This window comes from Symphalangus syndactylus, chromosome 4, assembly GCF_028878055.3.
Source record: "Symphalangus syndactylus isolate Jambi chromosome 4, NHGRI_mSymSyn1-v2.1_pri, whole genome shotgun sequence".
Classification (NCBI taxonomy): domain Eukaryota; kingdom Metazoa; phylum Chordata; class Mammalia; order Primates; family Hylobatidae; genus Symphalangus; species Symphalangus syndactylus.
Window position 1 is genome coordinate 44692043 of NC_072426.2, and position 17646 is coordinate 44709688.

General features: G+C 43.5%; 1 pseudogene; it reads left to right on the top strand.

Annotated features, from left to right (window-relative positions):
* Nucleotides 1-1788: 1788 nt before the first annotated feature.
* Nucleotides 1789-12556, top strand: LOC129480603 (ribosome biogenesis protein BMS1 homolog; annotated as a pseudogene).
* The last annotated feature ends 5090 nt before the right edge of the window (nt 12557-17646 follow it).

A 17646-nucleotide genomic window follows, 5' to 3' on the forward strand; every position in this document is an offset into this window, starting at 1 on the left:
CAGGTCAGGAGATTGAGACCATCCTGGCTAACATGATGAAACCCCATCTCTACTAAAAAATACAAAAAATTAGCCAGGCCTGGCCGGGCATGGTAGCTCACACCTGTAATCCCAGCACTTTGGGAGGCCAAGGCAGGCGGATCACGAGGTCAGGAGATCAAGACCATCCTGGCTAACATGGTGAAACCCCGTCTCTACTAAAAATACACATACACAAAAAAAATTAGTTGGGTGTGGTGGCGGGCACCTGTAGTCCCAAGTACTCGGGAGGCTGATGCAGGAGAATGGCGTGAACCCGGGAGGTGGAGCTTGCAGTGAGCCGAGATTGCGCCACTGCACTCCAGCCTGGGCGACCAAGCGAGACTGCATCTCAAAAAAAAAAAAAAAATTAGCTGGGCATGGTGGCGGGCGCCTGTAGTCCCAGCTACTTGGGAGGCTGAGCAGGAGAATGACATGAACTCGGGAGGCAAAGCTTGCAGTGAGCAGAGATTGTGCCACCGCACTCCAGCCTGGGCAACAGAGTGAGACTCGGTCTCAAAAAAAAAAAAAAAAAAGAGGGTTACAGATCATTGCACACGGAAAATATTCCCCAGCAGTAAACACTTCCATTAATGTGATCTACACCTTTTAAAAAAGGAGCATCTCAGAATAAGATGGTGGTACAATTTGCTTATTGAGAAAGGAAAAAAAACACACTGGAGTATATTAAAAAGGGAAAAGAAGGAATGTGATTTCTCACGATTGAAAGCTTGATTTAGATTGCATACAGCTTCTGCTACCCAAGACCAAGCAGCTCTGGCAAGACAGGGTGGTTTTCCGAATGCCAGACCGAGGTGCCTTATGAAGGCAGCTGCCGATGGTTCCAGATGTAGAGAGATAGGTGATGCAGGAGGGAAAGCTGGATTGGAAAAGGGAGAGTTTTGTAGACGGGCTGTGCTCATTGTGCCTTTGAAAGAGCAGAGCCGGCAGCCTCTAGTCATCATTTGGATATACAGGACTAGAGCATGAATCTGATGTAGAGCTACAGAATGAAGAGCAACAGCAGCTGTTTACCGAGAAAGTGTGTAGAACGAAACCGGACAAGCCAAGCATGGTGGTTTCATGCCTTTAGTCCTAGCTCCTTCGGAGGCTGAGGTGGGGGAATTACTTGAGCTCAGCAGTTTGAGTCTAGCCTGGGCCAGATGGTGAGACCCTGGCCTTAGATAGGTGAGACCTTTCTTATCCTAAGAAAAGAAAAAATAAGACCAGGTACAGTATCTCATGCCTGTAATCCCAGCACTTTGGGAGGCCAAGTTGAGAGGATTGCTCGAGTGTAGGAGTTCAAGACCAGACTGGGCAATAAAGAGAGACCCATTTCTACCAAAAAAAAATCAAGAAATTAGCTGGACATGGTGGCACATGCCTATGGCACCACTTACATGGCATGGCAGGCTGAGGCAGGAAGATCACTTGAGCCCAGGAAGTGGAGGCTGCAGTGTCCCGTATTCGTGCCACTGCACTCCAGCCTGGGTGACCGAGTGAGACTCCGTCTCAAACGAAAAAAAAAAAAGACCACACCCAGAGCTCATTGCCAAATGAATCTCGTTCTGGCTTTTTGCACCGCACCGAGTAACCGGCGCCAGGCCGCGCAGCTGCCCTAGCTTTCCGCGAGGACTCGGGCGAGCTCAGTGAACGGGGCTCGGGAGTCCCACCGCGAGAGTTGAGACAACGGATTCCAAGGGCAGGTGTGGCGCGGAACCGGGAGGGACGCGGACCCGGTGGAACGCACGGCGCAGAAGCGCCAGCGCCCGCTCTGAGCTTTCCCCTGAAAGTCCTCCAGGCGGCGGTCTCTTTTTTCTGCCTTTTTGTTTCCCTCCGGCAAGTCGGCGCCACTGTGAATTTCCGTTTCCGGCGGTGTCCAAGCGGACCTGGGAAGTCGCAGTTGTGAGCAGGTTCGGTGGTGCCGCGGGCTGGGGTAGGCGGCGGTGGGGTCCCTGGCTCCGGGGCAGTGGGAAGATCGCGAGTCGTGCGCGTGGGAAGGTCCTCCCCTGTCCTCCGGCTCATCTTTGCTCCCGAGGAGCAGCATATTTCGCATCTGCCTGAGGTGTGCCCGGGGGTCGTTGGGAGAGTAACGGGATGAATCCCTGCAGAGAGCCCGGACGGGGAGGGAAGGTGTCGGGGAGACGTCGTTTCCTGGTGACGTGGTCCCGGCCAGCGACTTAGACCTGAGCCGAATCTGTTGACCCTTAATTCTGCTTTTCCCACCAAGAGCAAAAGGAAGAGAAACATTAGTACAAGTTCGGAACTAAAATATAGTAGAGAAGCAACATAATCTCTGAAATCACACAGCTATTCAGTTTCAAAGCGTTCCTAGTGCCCAGCTCTCCTAACTCCCGGCCGGTGTTCCTTGACATTATGGTGATATATAAAGACTTTCTGTTTCTGCTCATGTGTGTGTCTGTGGGAAGCCTCTGACTCACCTCTGTGCTCCAGTAGCACCCTGTGCAGCCTTGCAATGTAGCCCTTATTGCATGGCACGAAAGATACTAGTTTGGATTCTCTGCAAGTGAGATCATAGGTATATCCATTTACTGGCACAGTGGCTAGCACGTCATAGACAGACACAAACATTTATTAAACGGAATTAATACAGGACCTTAATTGAATGAAATGGCACCCTGCCCCGCTTTTTTTCAATCAAGCTGTCAGATTTTATGCAGCATGATATCCTAAAAAGACTCACTAATTCAGTGATTACCAATTTATTGGCCACAGATTCCCAGGTACTTCAGATATCACTGGAAGGCTCTCTGCAAAGTCCATGGGGTCTCCAGGCATCATTTAGAACCAGTCGTATCTCACACATACAGATATTGCTGTTTTTCAAATGTATGTAGATGAGTTGTAATTTAGGAGTTTTACAGAGTCAACAGGTACTAAAAGTAATACTGCGATTCTATTGGAAGTTCATGAAAGCGTTTTAAATTTTTTATAACAATTTAAGTTTTAGCTTAAGTTAGGAAACCACTTCATTAGTCCAGTTGATATCTAGGTCTGAGCTGTCCAGTATGGTAGCCACATGTGACTATTTAGAGTTAGAAGGAAATTAATTAAAAATTCATTTTTTCAGTTTCTCTAAGTACATTTTAAGTAATCACATGTGGCTAAAGGCTAAATGGCTGAAAAGTACAGATATAGAATATTTCCATCCTTGCAGAAGTAGATACTGATGATGTTGACACTTAAGATGAATGAAAAGTAACTTAACCATAAAATGTACCCTTAGCAGAGGTAACTCATCTAATTTATACCATAAAAGAAATGAAATTGGAGATGGTTAAGCAGTTTCTACCCTTGTTCAGTGAACAAATATATCATCATCTCTTCATAAAGAAATAAATGAAATTTATTGTTTTTCCCTGGGTATTGCCTGGATTGTAAAATGCTTCTCCCATCTCCTTACCCCATCCTTCTTCCTTGTAGGTTAGAGTTACTCGTTATTGGTAAATAGCCAACTATGGAGACTAAGGACCAGAAGAAACACAGAAAGAAAAACAGTGGACCCAAAGATGAAAAGAAAAAGAGGTGGCATCTGCAGGATCTTCAGCTAGGAGACGAAGAAGATGCCCGGAAGAGAAATCCCAACGCTTTTGCAGTTCAGTCTGCTGTGTGGATGGCTCGATCCTTTCACAGGTGTGTTTAGCTACAGTCTGATGCTTCTTCCGTTGATTCTTTTTAAATAGTAGGAGCCTCTCACAGGTGACATTTGGACTCACAAGTCTAGTCCAGCTCCAAAGGACATGGAGATGCATGCTGTGTGGCTTTTACCAAAACGTGAGAAGCTTTGCCATAGAATCTGCCTTGCCTCCAGCATCTACACACTAGTTGGTGTTTCTTTCCCAAGATACAAGAATTTATAGAATTTGTTTCTTCCTAAACTTTAAACTGTTTCTATGGTGATAAGTGTGCTTCTTCCCTCTGGATATGTTTTACAAAGTTGTAATATAAAATACAAAAATTACAATATTTAATACTAACATAGCTTTATTTAGTGAGTCCTTATGATATTCTTAGCAGTGTACTTTAAGCATTATTCAACTAAATCCTTCCAGCAGCCTTGCCAGAGTAGGAATCATTCTTGCCCTCATTTTATGGACAAGAAAACTGAGGTCAAGAAAACAGGTTACCTCCAATCATATAACCAGTAAGTAGGAGAGCCAAATTTAACTCCAGAGCCTCTGCTCTTATCCATTATGATGCACTGCCTTGGTATTTACCTTTTTGTTTTTAAAAAACTATTAAAATCACCCATAAAACAGTCAGATTTAAGGAGTGTTTAATTTTCAACTCTCTATACTATTGAAGTCATCTTGTTACATCTTTATTGAACAGCAATTATTTGGATGGGGGTCAGCAGTTAATAATTGACAAGTTAATTATATTTATATATTGTCTGTTGTACTCTCTATAAAATATACTAAAGTACTCACATCTGTAAGTATACTAAAAAAGTCTACTTATAAGGTTGATACCTTTTACTCTATTTTGAAAGTGTGTTTCCTTTTTTTTAATGAATAGAACTCAGGATTTGAAAACCAAAAAAGCATCATCTTCCAGTGGTTGATCGAACTCCACTAGAGCCCCCACCAATAGTGGTAGTGGTGATGGGGCCTCCAGAGTTGGAAGGAGCACTTTGATATAATGCCTCATTCGGAACTTCACCTGGCAGAAATTGACTGAGATCAGAGGCCCTGTGACAATCGTGTCAGGTAGGAGATGCCGCTGCAGACACAGAGTTGGCGTGGCTGTTGTCATCTGAGGGACATGTGTGTGTCTGTTGTTTTCTTGAGTGGAACATGTTAAATATTGTCATATCATGTTACTTCTCTTATACTTTTACTAAGTTAGCTATAACTTCAGAAAAGGGTAAGTTCCCAGAGATAAGGATATGATACATATCTTATCCTGACTGCTCTATGGCTTTGCCAAGCATGTTCCTTGGAAGGGCCTGACAGGCCTGGTCACTGTGAACACATCATTTAACAGACAGCACGTACCTCCTATGTGCCAGGTGCACGTGCTTGCCCTTATGAAGCCACATGCTGGTGGAAGTGCGCGTTTTCTCTTTTTCCTAGGCGAGTTCGTCTGCTTTGGGAGTTGGTGACCTTTCCAAGTTTGAGGGAAGATGAAACAAATTTCCAGTGGTAGAATGGCAATGTACACTCTGAAATCTCTTATTATTGCAATAATATAGTTGGATTGAGGTTTTTCTTTATATTTGGAGCATCCATATTTTCTTTTCCTTTTGTTGAGACAGAGTCTTTCTTACTCTGTGGCACAGGCTGGAATGCAGGGGTGTGATTATTGCTCACTGCAGCCTCACCCTCCCAGGCTCAAGCAATCCTCCTACCTTAGCCTCCTGAGTAGTGTATGCCACCATGCCTGGCTAATTTTTCTTTTTTTTTCTTTCTTTTTTGGTTTTGTAGAGATGGGGTTTCCCCATGTGGCCCAGGCTGGTCTCAAAACTCCTGAGCTCAAGGGATCCACCTGCCTTGGCCTCCCAAGGTGCTGGGACTACAGGTGTGAGCCACTGTGCCCAGCCCATATTTTCTTGACCGTTTTCTTATTACCTTAATTTAGACATAATTATTGTTATGAATATTCTGTTGCATTATGTTTGAGGATGTTTTTAGCGATAGTGGGAACATGGGAAGTTTTGATAGAGGCAAAGACATTGACCTGCAGCCGAACAGCAGGATCATGGTTATCATGGAGCCTGTCCAGTCAGAATTTTCCCTGTTTAAGCACTTTTATTCATCTGGGTAGACTTTTGATATTATTTAAATTTAGAACACAGCAAGAAAAACAGGATGGAATTTATTTTATTTTACCAGTTTTTGCCTATAAAAATGAACTTCTGGTACACTCCGTAAATGTATATGGTGTTTTACTGGATGCAATTAAAAAATGAAAATTAGAGTTGATGGTTAGAGTTTTTTCAGGGTCTTTTTAAAGTAAAATTTTCATCTTTTCACTTACAGGTTGAAAGCGCAGACTCACCATTATTGAATGCAGGTGTGACATTAACATGATGCTCTATCTGGCTAAAGTAGCAGATCTGGTAAGTCAGCAGGGGCAGCCTGGGCTGCTGATGGAGACTTACAGCATTGTGGTAGGTTATTTACCCCATGATGAAGGGAAGAGAGTTTTATGATTATTAAAGAAATCGTGGTCATTATCAGAGATACTGTAGATGTGACTGAATTGATGATGACAATAATAATAGTAATAAATGTTGTCATATTAATAATACAAATAGAATGTGCACAGTGAAATGTATTCCAAAATCTAAAAGCAAATCACAGGATGGAGAAAACCTTTAATGAACCCTGCTAATAAGAGCTCATTAACATGCATACATATATACGTAGAAATATATCATAGTAAGTACCATTTCTTCTTGGACCCTTTCTGGCACTGTGCTAACTGCTTTCTATAAATTTAGCTTACATAAGCCCTTGATACACCCTTGAGGTGAGTAGGTATTATCTATAGTTTACATAAGATGAAATAGAGCCCCCCAGCAGTTAAGTAACTTGTGTGAAGATGGGACCCTTGTTCCTGATGGTCCTAGAACCTTCATCCCTAATGATAATGCTAAAATAAGTACATGAATTGCCTGAAGAAGTGGTCAGAATTTATCAATAGAAGATGTAGCAGTACTCAGTGTATGGAAAATGTACACGCTCTTGCATTTATGGAAATGATAATGTTCACTATTTCTGATATTCTATTAACTATCTTTTAAGTTAGCAAAAATAAAATACAAATTAGCAAAAAAAAATAAAAATAAAAATAAAAAAAGCCAGGCACAGTGGCTCATGCCTGTAATCTCAACACTTTGGGAGACCGAAGTGGGCAGATCATCTGAGGTCGGGAGTTCGAGACCAGCCTGACCAACATGCAGAAACCCCATCTCTACTAAAAATACAAAATTAGCCAGGTGAGGTGGTACATCCCTATAATCCTAGTTACTTAGGAGGCTGAGGCAGGAGAATCACTTCAACCTGGTAGGCAGAGGTTGTGGTGAGCCAAGATTGTGCCATTGCACTCCATCCTGGGCAACAAGAGCGAAATTCCATCTCAAAAAAAAAAAAAAAAAAAATTAGCAAAAAAATAAGCCGTATTGATTAGGAAGTGTGAGGTGACAGATAACTTGGTTTTTTCATTTTTACTTAGTTTTTTCTAGAGCTTCAGATTTTATAGTTTGGCCCAGGAAGACTCCTAAAATATGAAAGAAAAAGTAATATAGATTTTAAAGTTGTGCCATTGTAATGTCAGAAAACTAAATAACATTCAAATTTTGAACATGTAATGCTACTATTAGTAAAAATAAGTATAATTAATGTAAAGTTGTGTAAAGATTACTGAATCTTTTATACTTAAAATAATTCAAATAGTTCATAGAAGTCATTAGTTTCTCTTATTTAAAATGTAGCAAGTTTCTAATTTTAAAGACATATTAAGAGATGCTTTTACATTTTATTTTTAGTTATTATGGATGCATAATAGTTGTACATATTTATGGGGTGCATGTAGTATTTTGATAGAAGCATACAATGTGTAATGATCAAATCAGGGTAATTCAGATATCCGTCACTCAAACATTTATATTTTATTTGTGTTAGGAACATTTTAATTTCATTCTTTTAGTTATTCTGAGTTATATAATAAATTATAGTTACCCTATTGTGGTATTGGACACTATAATTTATTCTATCTAACTGTATTTTTGTACCTGTTAACCTTTCCCTCTTTGTCCCTCCCTCCCTGCTCCCCTTTCCAGCCTCTTAACCATCATTGAGAGATGCCTGTGTGAATCTTTTTAAGAGTTTCAAAAGTAACACATTTGGTAAAGCACTCTAACTGTAATGCAGGGTACACACAATGTGCATTTTCACTTTCCTTGCTGTAACCGCTGGTCTCTCAGGTCCCTGCAGAGCAGTATCCTTCCAGATACATATAAACACACATGCCACCCTTTTGTAGCTTATTTTATACACTGTTCTATGCTTTGCTTTTTTCATGTAATATATCTTGGAGGTGTATAATCAGTAAGTACTGTAGCTCTGCCTCCTTTTTTTTAATATAATATTCCATTCTGTGGATGCACCATAATTTATTTAGCCTAGCTTATGTTGATTGCTCTGCTCTGGGTTGTCAAAGCCTCCTGAGTACGGCAGAGGCACACACAATACGTGGATTTGGGTGTGTACATGCGTGTGTGGATTAGGGGAGTAACACTGGCTTAGATGACAAAGATTGGCACCTGAGGGACTGTTTGCTCCCTTTTGTTCCTGAACCTACAAACAGCTGCTTGCCCCTTGGCACTCTGTGGCATCAGATGTGGTGTGAGGATATTCCACCTGTTCTTTGAGCTGGTCCAGTGTTGCTGGAGAGCTCTGCTTGCTGCCTCGGTCGGCAGTGGCAGCTGTGCTTTCCTACAAGCCCACCTTCATATATTCTGTGGTTTTGGGTTTTGAACGTTTCCTGGTTTAATCAAAGATGGGCATTTCTGTTTCCATTTTTTGTTAGTTTCAGTTATCCATGGAAAGATAAAAACAGAACTATCTTTAATATTAAAACTACAAATTTCCAGGAATCAGTTCTGAAATTATTTTGCATCTTTGAAGTGTCTTAAATTTTAAAAATTGATCTTGGCCAGATGCGGTGGCTCACTCCTGTAATCCCAGCACTTTAGGTGGCCGAGGCGGGCAGATCACAGGAGATCGAGACCATCCTGGTGAACACTGTGAAACCCCGTCTCTACTAAAAACATACAAAAAAACTAGCCGGGCATGGTGGTGGGCGCCTGTAGTCCCAGCTACTCAGGAGGCTGAGGCACAAGAATGGCATGAATCCGGGGGGCGGAGCTTGCACTGAGCCGAGATCGTGCCACTGCACTCCAGCCTGGGCAACAGAGCGAGACTCTGTGTCAAAAAAAAAAAAAAAATTGGTCTTATCTGCTTATATTTTCTTATAGACTACCATTCATCATAATCTTACTGTTTTTTTTACTGGATTCTAAACTGGTAGCTATTTAAAATATTTCTGAGCAATTGAGTTATACAAATTTACATACAAGATAGAGGTTTCCATTGCATACTTCCCAGCAAAAAAAACAGATTTTTTTTTTTCTGTGAGGAGATTGAAAGAAGAGGTTGGTTTTCTGTAACTATTTAATATATTTCATTGATTATCACTTTGTTCCCATTCTTTGGATGTCAGAGACCTGTTATTTGGCTTAAAAATACGTTACAGAAAACTTCATTTCTTTAAATTAGGATTTCTTAGGTAAGGGCCAGGTTAGACCCAGCCTTTTCTGAGTTACTTCTCATGCATTAGAATTCTTAAAATGGAAGTTTATATCCTAGTGGGCATTGTCTTATGGTTGCCTTTTAGAGCAAGTCAGACAGTGGTGGTTTCTCTGTCTGGGTGATGCCTGTGTAGTCATTTGATTTAGTCTGCAGTGGTACTTTTCTGTCAAGGGCCAGGTGAATATTTTTGGCTTTGTGGATCATATCTTCTGCAGCTACTTAGCTCTGCAGTTGTAGTGCACAGGCAGCCACAGGCGATATGTAAATGAATTAATGTGGCTATGTTCCAATAAAACTTTAGTCACAAACACAGGTGATGGGCTGGATTTGGCCTGTGGGCCAGTTGCCAACCCCTAGTGTAGGTGGTCTGTTTTGGTAATTTCTTTGAGAAATAATGTGTTCTGCTTGTAGGTACTGATGCTTATAGATGCCAGCTTTGGGTTTGAAATGGAAACGTTTGAGTTTCTAAACATCTGTGAAGTACATGGCTTTCCTAAAATTATGGGAGTTCTCACTTACCTCAACTCCTTCAAGCATAGTAAGCAACTGAAGAAGACAAAGAAGCGATTAAAACACAGGTTCTGGACGGAAGTTTACCAGGTAGGAAGAGAAATAATTGTTAGAAACTAACAGTATAATCCTTTTAAAGTAGACTGAAGAGGCTGGGCACAGTGGCTCATGCCCGTGATCCCAGCACTTTGGGAGGCAGAGTCGGGCGGATCACTTGAGGCCAGGAGTTTTGAGCTCAGGGCAATATGGCCAAACCCTGTCTCTACTAAAAAGGCAAAAATTAGTCGGGTGTGGTGGTGTGCACCTGTAATCCCAGGTACTAGGGAGGCCGAGACGTGAGAATTGCTCAAAGCTGGGAGGCAGAGGGTGGAGTGAGCTGAGAGTTCACCACTGTACTCCAGCCTGGGTGACAGAGTGAGACTCTGTCTCAAACAAACAAACAAACAAAAAGACTGAAGAGATGTTACTAAACGTCTCTCTAGGAATTGCCTCCTGAATTCCCTTTGTGTATGTGTTCCCAGTCTCTAGAAGTTTTCCCTCAAGAGAGTGGTTATTCTGGGCCTCTTGGTGTATCTCATTTGTCTCCATACCTGCTGCACCAGGCAATGCCTGGGTGTTTTGGGGTCGGGACTTAGTAGAGTACATCAGAAGTTTCTCCCAGGTACAGGACCAGGCACTGCCCCTTCCTTTCCATACTGCTCTGGTCCATCGGCCACAGAACCGTTTCTGTGCTCAGATGCCTCACCTCCCCCTCCTCACCATACTTAGACGGATGCCCTGGCTCGGCTGCAGAGCAGTCTGCCTCTGTGGGGTTCTAATAAGTCCTGAAGGAATCCAGCAAGGCTCTGGAAGCCTCAGGACAGTGGCTTTGCTGGAAGTCTCCCTTCTTAGGATTGCTTCTTGTTTAGAGCTTTTATTTTGTTGCAGTATTGATGAGAATTTAATTGAAATTTAATTTTTAATTTTCCTTTAATGTTTAGGTTGCCAAGCTGTTCTACCTTTCTGGAATGGTGCATGGAGAATATCAAAACCAAGAAATCCACAATCTGGGCTGTTTTATTACAGTTATGAAGTTTAGGCCTCTCACATGGCAAACTTCTCACCCTTATATCCTGGCACACAGGTAAAAGGTGATTGTAAACTTTTTCTTCCTGGGCCATATATTTCAAAGCTAAAAAGGCTAGAAAAAGAACAGTGATAGGATTTATTTTGTGCCTCTTTGAATAGTGCGGGTAGAAGTGTAGTTGATGGAAAATGTCTACTTATATCATTGCTCAAAGATGCTGTGCCTTTGGGAGTAAATAAATTATGAGATGTTTAGGAAAATGGGAGGACTTGGAAGCATTTAAGGCTACAGGATGTGGCCCCATCCTATGTTCAGCCTCAGTTTTCAGTGATGCTGCCTTCGTGCTCGGGTGCTTGAGTCCTTCATGTGTGCCTTGAGTTTCCTTCCTTTGTGCTCTTCTTTGTGCTGTGGTTTTCTCAGCCTGGAATACCCTTTTTCCACCTGCCAGAATGCAAGCCACAGTACAAATCCCAGAGCACAGGCTCACCCTCTTCCAGAAACGGATTTTCTGAATGTGTTCTTCACTCATCCCTGACCCCAGGTGGACGTCATCTCCCTGTCTGGTGTCTTATAGAATGAATGTCACTTTCAGCCTAGAGACACAGTTGTGTGCCTGCCCTTTTTCCTCTGCTGGATGGTGAACGGTGCTTCCTTATTTCCACATTTTCTAGTTTCTCAATGATGTGCTTAGTGGACAAGAGTGTGATGAGTCATTGACACATGAAAGGAGGTATAGGAACTTTGGCATTCATTTCTGCTGTATGATTGTTTATTTTTCTAGGATGGAAGATTTGACAAACCCGGAGGATATCTGAACACGCATCAAATGTGACCAGCAGGTGTCACTTTATGGTTATTTAAGAGGAGCGCACTTGAAAAATAAAAGCCAAATTCACATGCCAGGTATTCTGTTGTTGTAGAACATACTAGAATTACACATAGGATTCTTGGGATGGCTTCATTTCTCAGGAAAACTGAAAAATGACCAAACAAGGGAAGATGGCCTTGCTGGAGGTTTTAAAAGTAAGCCAGCTATGTGTAGGCCTGCAAAGGTGTTACCGAATCCCTCTTCTCTGACCTCTTGTCTTGCAGCTAGAGGGCCACTGTTCCAGTGTGGCACAATGCCCTTCTTTAGGGTCATGGGTTAAGCCCTTGGACTGTGGATTGTTTTTAACCCCCCAGTCAACAGTAGGTACTCACTGACTTCTTGTCAGTTGAAGCTGGCTTTTTGGGTCCTGTCTTCCAGGGGTAGAAGATTTTGCCATAAGTGACGTCAGTTTCCTCCCAGACCCTTGTGTTCTTCCTGAACAACAAAAGAAGTGCTGTTTAAATTAGAAGGAGCAGCTGGTTTATGCGCCTCTTTCTGGAGTTGGGGGTGTGCTGTATGACAAAGACGCTGTCTATGTTGACCTTGGTGGCAGCCACATTTTTCAGGCATCAGTGAGGCGGGAGTCAGTGCTCTGAACTCTCATTCCTTCCGAATCTATTTTTTAATCAAAAAAAGTAATGTAGTCAGCTTTTATATATTGAAGATTTTTCTCTCGTACTTATAATAAAGCTCCAAATGTATATTGTCAATATGTAGAATAAAAAGAATACCATTTTTTCATTGTACCAAGCGAAAGAGTCCTGTTTTTAGAGTTTTTATTGAGTTTTATTGCACATCATTCATTTAACAAACACTATTAACATCATTTCATTAAAAATGACATCCTAACCCCAATTAACTAAGAAGTACATAATGCAGAATAAGTAGCAGTTTGCCCTAAGACCATTAGCAACATTCAGGGACATATACATTTTCCTCAATTTCTTCATTGTGCTAATGGGCAGTGAAGAGTTGGTGTTTGAGAACTCCTCAGATAATTGGTGTGCTATCAGGGGCATTGCTGAAAGCAGGAATCTTAGAGGCTGGGAGTCACCGTGTGGGCAGAGGAGGAGAGGAGACAGAGACTGTGTGGACAGGTGAGGCTCTGTGCTGTCAGTGAGGGCTGTTCTCCGCCCCCATCTCTTCCAGTCCCTTTTTATCTCTGCCATCGCAGGAATGATGGAAGTGCCTGAGGAAGACCACCTGGGCTTCCCGATGAGTTACTGACAGACTGCCTCTGTGGGACAAGAGGGTCACCTGCAAGCCAGACAGTCCAAATCCTCCCTGAAACACATCACTTTCCACTCACTGCTTACCAGTTCCCTTCAAGGCTGCTCCAGCTGCACATTTTTAAAAGTTTTTCTATTCAATGAGAAGACATAGACACAGGGAGGGGAACATCACACACTGGGGCCTGTCGGGGGGTCGGGGGAAAGGGGAGGGAGAGCATTAGGACAAATACCTAATGCAGGCAGGGCATAAAATCTAGATGATGGGTTGATAGGTGCAACAAACCACCATAGCCCATGTATACCTATGGAACCTGCACATTCTGCACATGTATCCTGGAACTTTAAAATAAAATAAAAACTTTTTAAAAAGTTGTTCTATTAAGATATGGTCTGTGGTTTGGGAAAATGGCGACTCCTTGTCCTGTTCTTGGAGAAATATTTCATTTTGTAGGGATGACTGGCCCCAGGGCCCAAAATCTCACTGTCAGTCTGCTCTGGTTCTTCAGCAAATGCTTTGAATCAGGATTGATGGTGGCAAAGATGGGTAGTCAACACCTCACCATGGTGGTCCTTCCCTGGCATCACTGGCCAAGCTTCACTCTGGTGAATTCCACATATAAGGCTTGCCTAGCCCTGTCTCATTCTCCTGGATGAGCCACAGCCATGCTACCCACCAGGACCAGGCACTTCCTCTGCACACTCTGTGGATAGCAGTCATTTCCCTGAATCCATGAAAGCATCATCCGCTTAAACCACTATTTCTTAGTGTTGTTTTTTGCAACTTTCAATTCCACAATTTCTGTTTCATTCTCTGTATAAATTGGAGAACGCTTGTGAAAATTCCTCATCTCACAGTCCATTTTCTGTAACAGTCTTAGCCCTTTTAAAATCCTGGGCCTTTCTCTCTTGAAGTTTTTCTGGGATTGAGGCCAGTGGGATGGCAAAGCTGCTGTCACTGAGGTATGGCCTGGAGAGTCCTTGGGTGTCTGGGGGAGAAGGCAGGGCCACCAGCATGGGACCCAGGAATAGGGGATGACTCCTGGGGATGAAGCCCAAGGAAGACTCAGCATGTCAGGTGCAGATCAGTGCAGGATGAGGCCCTGAAGTGTGGGTGACCAGCCACTCACAGGGGGAATGAGGCTCTTTGGCCCTATTTCTCATGGGGCTGGTATGTGGGGCCCCAGGTGTCCCTGTGCTCAGAGCATGGAGATGACATCTCCATGCATATGGATTTGAAGACTTAATATTGTTAAAATGTCCATATTACCTAAAACAATTTACAAATTCAATACAATCCCTATTACAGCATTATTCACAGTAGCCAAGAGATCCAACCCAAATATCCCTTGGTGGATGAAAGGATAAAATACGGTATATACATACAATGGAAGACTAAGCAGCCTACAGAAAAAAGGAAATCATGTCACATGCTGGAACATGGATCAATCTCAAGAACATTATGCTAAGTGAAATAAGCCAATCACAAAAGGACAAATACTTTCCTTCATATGAAGCATTTAAAGTAGTCAAAATCACAGAAACATAAAGTAGTGGTTGCCAAGGGCTGGGGGTGGGAGTAGGGGGGAAATTAGTATTTAATGTATACAAAATTTCAGTTGTGAAAGATAAAAAATGTCTAAAGATCTAAATTTCACAATGACGTGAATATACATAACATTACTAAATTGTACACTTTAAAATGTTTAAGATGGTTTTTAAAAAAGGAAAAAGCATTGGAATAAATTTCATGACCTAAGACTAGTTAATGGTTTCTTAAACATGACATCAAAACCACAAGTAACAAAAGAAAGATAAATTGGACTTCATCAAAAGTAAAAACTTTTGTGCTTCAAAGAGTACCATCAAGAAAGTAAAGGACAACCCATAGAATGGGAGAATATTTCTGCAAATTATATCTTGTAAAGCATTTTTATCTAGAATATATAAAGAATTCTTATAACTCAATGACAAAACACAAACCAGTTAAAAATTACTAAATGTTGAGTACACATTTCTCCAAAGAAGATATATAAGTGGCGAATAGGTACATGAAAGAGGTTCAACGTCAGGGAAACACAAATGCAAACTACGATGAAATGCAACTTCAGAACCACTAGGATGACTTTATCAAAAAGAGAGTTGATAATAAATGTTGGCTAGAATATGGAGAGACGCTGGGACCCTCACACAGCTAGTGGGTATATAAAATGGTTCATGTACACTGGAAACAGTCTGGCACCTTCTGAAATGGTTAAACATAGAGTTTCCATATGGCCCATCAATTTCACTCTTAGGTATATAGCCATGAGAAATGGAAACATACATCCCCAGAAAACCTTGTACACAAGTGTTCTTAGAAGTGTTATTCACAATAGCCAAAAAGTGAAAAAAACCCAAATGTTCTTAACTGATAAATGGATAAATTTTAGTATATCCATTAATGGAATATTATTCAGCAACAAAAAGGTTTGATGTAATGATACATACTAAAAACGTAGATGACCTTGGAAATATTATTCTAAGTGGAAAAAAGACAGATGTAAAAGACACACATTGTATACTCCATTCACAGGGCATCATGCGACGCTGAAGTTAGAATCACAGTGAGCTACAAAAGGGCAGCCACCCGGATCAAGTCCATTCTGGTAGCTGTCAAAAAGCACAGCATGTTCACTAACAGGGGTCGGCCTTGCTCAGGTTGTCAGATGGAGTTTCCCAGGAGGCTGTGGCTTCTTCAGGGATCTGTCATCCAGTGGTGAAGGGAGGGGTCTCTGGAGGCAAACCTGCCTGGGGCCGCCCCAGCCGCACTGGATCCCAGAGAGTGACCTGGGTACATGAGCAGGGAGGCCAAGCTGACCAACAGCCTTAGCACACCCCCAGCACCTGCTGTGAGCAAGCTGCTATGGCTTCCCCAAGCGTGGATGCGACGACATCATGGGTATTTACAGATTCCTTTTCACTGCGTCCCAGGCTCTCCTGGTTCATGTGTGATACACTGCACTTGGGGTGGAGGTGTGCTGACAGTTGCAGAGAGCCAAGGCTTTCTTTTCCGTGGCTCTGATGCATGGTTTCCAGGTACCAGTCATGAAGGAAGTTCTTCAGATTATGGACCTTGTCCTAGTCACATAGGGCTGCTAGGACAAAGTGCCATAGACTTGGGGGTGTGTGGCACATATTAAAAAAAGAAATGGGCCGGGCGCGGTGGCTCACGCTTGTAATCCCAGCACTTTGGGAGGCCGAGGCGGGCGGATCACGAGGTCAGGAGATCGAGACCACGGTGAAACCCCGTCTCTACTACAAATACAAAAAAATTAGCCGGGCGTGGTGGCGAGCGCCTGTAGTCCCAGCTACTCGGAGAGGCTGAGGCAGGAGAATGGCGTGAACCCGGGAGGCGGAGCTTGCAGTGAGCCGAGACTGCGCCACTGCACTCCAGCCTGGGCGACAGAGCGAGACTCCATCTCAAAAAAATAAAAAAATAAAAAAAAAATAAAAAAAAAATGTATTTGTTACAGTCTGGAGGCTGGAAGTCCGAGGTTACCATCCCAGTGGGCGAGGTTCTGGTGAGGGCTCTCTTTCTGGCTTGCAGATGGCTGCCTTCTCACTGTGTCCTCGTGTCAGGGAGAGAGAGAGCTCTGGGGTCTCTGCTTCTTACCAGGGCCCTAATCCCATCATTAAGGCCCCACCCTCATGGTCTCTTCTAACCCTGAATAACTCCCAAAGGCCCCATCTCCAAATACCATCACGTTGAGGGTTAGGGCTTCAGCACAGGAACTGGGGGTCAGGGGGACGTGTGTTCAGCCTACCAGAGCCCCCCAGTCAGCCCCACTGTGCCCTTTTAGGGGCAGACTGTAGAGCTCAGGTGGGACACAGAGGTGGAGGAAGCATAAGTTCTGCCTCATAGGAATGGCTCAGCCAAAACAAGGACAGGGACAGTGGGATAGACAACAGCCAGTGGGGTAACCAGCAGGAGCCCCAAGGTGTCACTTTCACCCTTAGGTGAGGAAGTTGGCTGGGCACCCACACACGCCAGAGTATGGATCATCCCTTCAAACACGGCTCACTTAACATTCCTAAACCCTGCAAAGGGGCAGTGCTACCTTATCTCCTGAGGATGGCCCTGAATGTAGAGGAGTCACGGGAGCTGCCCACATCACCCACCAGTGACTCTTCACTCCCCACATTTTCCCTGAGGGCCTGATGTGCATTGAGCTGGGGAAGCCCTGCCAAGATAAACTCTCCTTCCCAAAGGCCACAGAAGACAGCAGACCTCCGACAGTGCCCACATCGAGCAGAAGGGACGGGGCAGAGGGGCATCTGTCCGGCTGACTGCTGTGTTCTGTAGGCAGATGGGGCCAGAGAGGACCCAAACATGGCTCCCTTTGTCACTTGGCTGAGGGGCCAGGCCACCGTGTACCAGACAGCTTTGCCCCACCAGCCTCTGCTGCTGGGCCAGCCCCCAGCGCCATGACCACAGCTCTGCATGCAGGCAGTGCTGGGACCAGTGCCCCGGCAGTCACAGGGGTCCTGAGCCAATAAGGGCCCTGGAATCAGAACTCAGATCGTGGAGAAGAAGGTGTTGGCCAGGAGGGAACCAGGGTGGTTGCCGGGTCCTGT